General features: G+C 30.1%; 1 long non-coding RNA gene across 1 annotated transcript in view; it reads right to left on the bottom strand.

The window, feature by feature from the left end:
* LOC145267041 (uncharacterized) overlaps window positions 1–6,575 on the bottom strand; it is a 689,166-nt gene that overhangs the window by 437,147 nt on the left and 245,444 nt on the right. The window contains exon 2 of the long non-coding RNA XR_013864812.1: window positions 3,053–3,122. This is a non-coding gene — a long non-coding RNA (uncharacterized LOC145267041). The remainder of the gene's footprint in view (window positions 1–3,052; window positions 3,123–6,575) is intronic.

Here is a 6,575-nt window from a genome sequence, read left to right as displayed (position 1 = left end):
TACATATATATATTATGTATTACATATATATTTCATATTATATATATCATATATTATAAATATTTTTATATATTATGTATTATATATAATATATATTATATATATGCATTATATATATAATATATATATTACATTACATATATATTATATATATATATATTATCTCTATATTATATATATTATCTCTATATTATATATATTATATATATACACATTATATATTATCTATATAATCTATATATTATATATATATTATATATATTATATATATACATATATATATTATGTATATATTATATATATATTATATACTGATATTACTGTGGATATATAATAAGCTTAATAGGTATATTTCTTCTAGAGCTATACTAATATTGCTTATAAAGATTAATAATTATTAATTATGATTCAGTTTCAACAGGAGAAACAAACAAAGTCAACTTGAGTGTACGATCGTTTCAGAAACGATCGTTTCGTTTTATTTTACAATTGACAACAATGAGAATAATGTATTCGATTATTCATCTCCTCATCAGTACAAAAAATGAGGGGGGATTTAAGACACCAAAATAAAATTTACATTTTGTAGTAAGTCCGATGGATGGTTTTTATTGAGATTAATCAGGAAATTTGTTTTAAGTTGTGCTTTGAGCTTATTATATATCCACAGTATTATGAACAAGATTATTTTAAAGTATTGAAAAAAAGAAAAAAGAACTTTGCCCTTTAGACTCCAGGTCTAATTTTCTCTCTTTCTCTTTCTCTCTCTCTCTCTCTCTAATTTTCTCTCTTTCTCTTTCTCTCCCTCTCTAATTTTCTTTCTCCCTCTCTCTCCCTCTCTCTCCCTCTCTCTCTCTATCTATCGATCTATATGTATATATATATATATATATATATATATATATATATATATGCATAACTACTTAATTTACTCACATAACATTAATATACGAAAGTATAAATGTATGTGTAAACTTTAAGTATTTATTGAAAAGTGCTCAATACGTAGGTAGAGCTAGTTAGTAAGTTATAAAATTTATATGGCGATTAAGCTACACTGGATATTCCGCGTTTCATCCACTCTAGGACTCTTCAGGCTTTTATGAGAATTTTGTGGTTGTTTGTCGTTTTTATATAAGCATCTTCTATTGAGATTTTAGTTAGCCAATCAGCTTTCTATATAAACGGTAGCGGGGGGGGGATTTAAGACACCAAAATAAAATTAGCATTTTTTTAGCCCAAAACACGGAAGCATGCACACAAAACTTTACTGAACAACTTAAAACAAAGTTCTTCATGAATCTCAATAAAGACCATCCACCTAACTTACTACAAAATGCTAGTTAATAATTTATATATATGTATATGTAATATATATGTAGGAAATTGAAATGGAGGTGGAGCGACATAGAGGCTCGACGTTTTGCTCGTTTTATACTGGTTTTCTGAAAAAAGTATTGTCAGTGACGAGAGGGTCAAATGTTTAGAGTTATATACGCTATTACGCTATAGTTATATATTACGCTATAGTTATATATTACGCTATAGTTATATATTACGCTATAGTTATATATTACGCTATAGTTATATACGCTATTAGAGTTAATAATAATTAACGCTAATAGAGGGAAGTCATTAAGTAAACTAAACACTTAAGCCCCCATCTTTTTGGTAGAGCACTGTCGTAAATAATCCCACCCGCTACTTAATTGGCTGAAAAATGCGAGGCTCGTTGTTTGTTTATAAACAAGCGGTTTGAGCACTATAAAAGTGGTGGACGAATGTTTGTTTAAAATAGACATTTGTTGAGGTTATTTACGAGCGCCGTTCCCGTGCGTCGATGGGTAGAACTGCCGACTGTCAATGCGATGGTTCTAGGTTCAATCTTCGGCTTGGGAGAGGTGCTATTCTAGCTGATCTGTGGCGATACAACGAAACAGTACTGTATGTGAATGACCACAAATATAAAAAAATATATATGTAAAAGAAATTAAAAAAAGGAAGTATCTAAATTGTTCTCGTTACTAATGATTTTCGACAGATGGGGAGAAATATGGAAGAAGCCTTTTCATTGCTTAATTGTATTAATAGATTGGGAAATGAGAGGAAGTTCGGTTAGATGACGTGTTGGTTTAATGCATATGTGTTTTACGGGAGTCGCATTATTAAAGTAAAAATAATGATCATTCACCAAAATGTGACAGAAAATAGCATTAAGCGTATCATGATTCACATCTCTTTTGTACTTATATAACCTTTTACTTAGATTACGTTGTGTTTCTCCTATGTATTTTATTTTTTTTTTACAACCATCATAAACTGTATATATGTATATAAATGTTCAAGTATATATAGCCCCACGCATTCGACCCTCTCGTCATTGACAAACAACTCTTGAGAAAGCCCGAATAAGACGAGCGAAACATCGAAACTCTAGGTCTCTCCACTTCCATTTCAATCTCATATCGTCGGATTTTATCCACTTTTAATAATCATATATATATATATATATATATATATATATGTATATATATATATATATATATATATATATTAATTTATAAAATATATATGGCGATTAAGCTACACTGAATATTCTGCGTTTCATCCAACTATAAGATTCGTCAGGCTAATGCGCATTAGCCTGACGAATCCTATAGTGGATGAAACGCAGAATATTCAGTGTAGCTTAATCGCCATATATATTTTATAAATTACTAACTAGCTCTACCTACGTATTGAGCACTTTTGAAGTAAATACTTAAAGTTTACGCATAAATCTATACTTTCGTATATTAAATTTATGTGAAAAAATGAAGTAGTTATATATATATATATATATATATATATATATATATATAGGGAGAGAGAGATATGTGTACACATGTGCGTGTGACAGAGTGGTATCTATATATATAATTATATATATATATATATATATATAAATATGTGTGTGTATTTTTGTGTGTGTATATATATATATATATATATATATATATATATATATATATATATATATATATATAAGAATAAATGAAAAAAACATGTTTACCTTTTGAAGATGTCGAGCACATGTTGAACATTAATGTAATATCTGCCTTTTGGAGTTTCCATGTAAGCACCTAAAAAAGATCGAAATTTATTTATTAATATGTATTTAATATAAAGCAAGTGACCCCACTGTTATATAAAACGGTTAGTCGAATATAATTAAGGTGTACATTTAAAGTTGGACCCCTCCAAAATCTCCTTTTATATATAAATCTTATATATAAAAGGTTATATTTCTGTCTGTCTGTCTGTCCGTCTGTCTGTCTCTATATTTTCAAACTCTTTCCTTTCCGTAACTAATAATCACAGAACAGCGCTAGGGGCCTCAAAGGATTGGATTTTTATGGACCGTATTTTTATGGGTTTTAGCTGAGCAAAATAATTTTAAAGGGGTCAAAAATAGATCAAAATTAAAAAAAATCGTAATACATTTTGTCCATTAATCTTGGTTTATTTTCAATTTTTAATTTTTAATGAGTTCATATGCTTTGGATAGTGGTAACGTCATTAGTTTTTAATGCTGTAGTTCTAGTTTCGATTGTAAGTAAGTGCGCCCAAATAGTTTTTTTTTTATTTTGAGATCACGACTCTACAATAATATATACGAAATCTAGACAAATTAAAATATCATATTTAGGCGTATTTTACGACCAGGCAAACTCGGACGCCCCCCATCCGTTATATATATATATATATATATATATATATATATATAATTGTGTGTGTGTGTGTGTGTGTATAACGTAGTCTTATGTCCGCAAAAGGAGATTAGTTCGCTTTAACAATTTATTATATTCTTGCTTTGGCGAAGTAATAATTGTTATGAAGCATGTATGTGATATATATGTAGAAGAGATTTCACAATGCGAGGAATGGGATGTAGTCGGTGTTGATGAGGAAAGACGAAAACCAGGGGCAATTTCCAAATCAATAAGTATATACATATATGTATTCAATTGTATGAAGTATAACTGTCTTACTTTTGTGGTCTGTGACAAGTCCATTATATTTCGGGAAAAAATTCTCCTTTTCAAATGATGGATGCAACGGATATATTCAAAGCATGCAATTTATTTATGTACATAATCTCTACTATTCTAGGCAGCAATGAACACTAGGTGTACATGGGCGTCCGGACTGCGCTTTATAATATGAGGGTCATTCACAAAAGTAAAACCTTCTACATTTTAAACTCAAAACGTTGAAAGTTACAAAGACAAAATATGCATTGACTCAGTTGCAAAAAAAAAAAATCTGGGGCACAAAAGTTCGCTCGTTTTCGCTCGTTTTCGCTCGTAGCACTGCAAGATTTTGAATATAAAAAAAATAAGAGGGTTTACTTTTGAAACATCACTCGTAATTGTTTGACTTTTACTTGGACATAAAACACACACACACATACAAACAATTATCCTTAATAAACGAGAAGGCCACCCGGATTTGTCCGGTCATAAGATACGCTTAAATATAATATAATATCGACCCAATATAAAGTAATTATTAAAAAAAACCTTTTTAAAAATGACTCATGCGCTACCACAAGACTCGAAACCAAGACGTTTAGCTTACGATTTACTTTTTCCTTTGAAGTTAATGTCTGAGTACTGAAGACATATTTGCTATAAGAGTAAAACTTGAACATGAACCAATAGCTATTACGTTACGCATGCATATTCGTAAGGTCGTCGTTCGACCTCCACCTAGCGAAATCCATATTTTTTCACAAGTTTGCACCTATTTTCCCCGGCTAAATCCAAATATAAAGTTTCGCATGGATTTGAATACACTATGTATTAAGTTTCATGACTGAAGACCAAAAACTGAAAGAGGAGTTTGGCAGACAAAATGTTTTAAACATATATATATATATATATATATATATATATATATATATATATACGCATACATAAATATATATAAAATGATGTTTGTATTTACTGTAAGCCTTTTTACGCAAAGATTATGCAAGTATAAATCATGTAGAATATCTGCATGAATATAATTACACGTAATAGTTAACTAAAGATGATCATCTCATAAGAAAACCGAAATAACTAACAGTGAATGAATTAAAATGAATGTTTAAAAGAATATGCAAGTTAGCTAGATCTTTTGCACGACCCATATATAACGAAGTTGTATTTTCCTTTTAAATAAATAAAAAGGGGGTCTAATAGGAATATCAATACACAAAAAAAACAATCTATAGGAGCATAGATATAAATATTATAAAGAGCTTAGGTGAAGGATAATGTTTCCATCATTTTGTTAAGGAGGACGTATACTTGTTAAAAAAACTATTTTACTTCCATTATCCATAGACTTTCCACAAGTCTCGCAGATGTTAAGCTTTTATTTATCGGACGTTTACGTTTAGTTAGCGTCATGTGATGACAGGGACTAAGCTTCTTTCTTAGAACTACACGCCTGTGGAACTCTGTTCCGTCTGCCTGCTTCCCTCCTGACTACAACTTGGATGTCTTCAAGTCCAACGTTAACAAATTCCTGATGAACCTCCCCCTTAAGTAGACACTTTAAATATCCACACTAACGTACTGTTCTTACAATAACCCTTATCCCTGAGTGGCTCCCGGGCCTTGATAAGTGGTGACCACCTTGTAAAAAACAGATAGGGAAATACGAGATTCTAAAAATTGACTTCACTTTAAAAAAAGAAAGGACGGTATTTTTATAACCTAGCCCAACGTAGTTTACTCCTAAAATGAAATCAAAATCTACCAACACATTTTAATAGCATTTAAAGATAATATCAAAGAAAGATTAAAAAAATAATAAAAAAAATTGAAATAAGGAAAGAAAATATTTGTTCTTGTTTACCTGCACTCGAAGCGTTGTGTGTTAGTTGAAAATTTAAAATAATTACATATAGAACTGGATACGTTTTGAAAGCTAGATAATTGCGTTGTTTCTAGCTTTCAAAACGTATCCATTTATATACGTAATTATTTTCAAATTTCAACTAACCCACACCCCTTCAGATAAAGAAGAACAAATATTTTCGTTCTTTTATTTCAATTTTGCTCGGCTAGCGCGACCCCCTCTGCTGATGAATGCTTTATAATTTTTTTTTTTTTAATTTTGAATATCGAGCCGTTACCAAGAATCACAAATACCTAACAGCACTCTCGCACCAGAATTCCACCATGTGGCCAAGAACAAGAAAAAAAAGACTCTTCATTGATAAAGATGTGTAGAATCGAAATATATCTGCTATAAGCAAATAAATTTCTTTATATAAAAAATGCGTTGTTTTTAGCTTTCAAAACGTATCCATTTATATACATAATTATCTTCAATTAAAAAAAAACATTTCAGAGTGAGTCATTACTTTTCTACATAAACTTAAGGTAAAATGAGTACGCTCTTCGTGGTCACGTGGCGGTAAACGAGACATGTAATCGTTAGCATTTTTTCAAGTTTGGTGGCAGGTATGGAAGAAGGAGGGAACGAATACGGGTCATAAGTTCCAAACATTTTTAAAACACGCAGAAACACTTCTAGTA

Source organism: Euprymna scolopes, chromosome 42 (assembly GCF_053919585.1).
Source record: "Euprymna scolopes isolate OS-2025 chromosome 42, ASM5391958v1, whole genome shotgun sequence".
NCBI classification, from domain to species: Eukaryota; Metazoa; Mollusca; class Cephalopoda; order Sepiida; family Sepiolidae; genus Euprymna; species Euprymna scolopes.
Note: the sequence above shows the minus strand (reverse complement) of the source record. Positions and strands in the feature narration are given on the sequence as shown.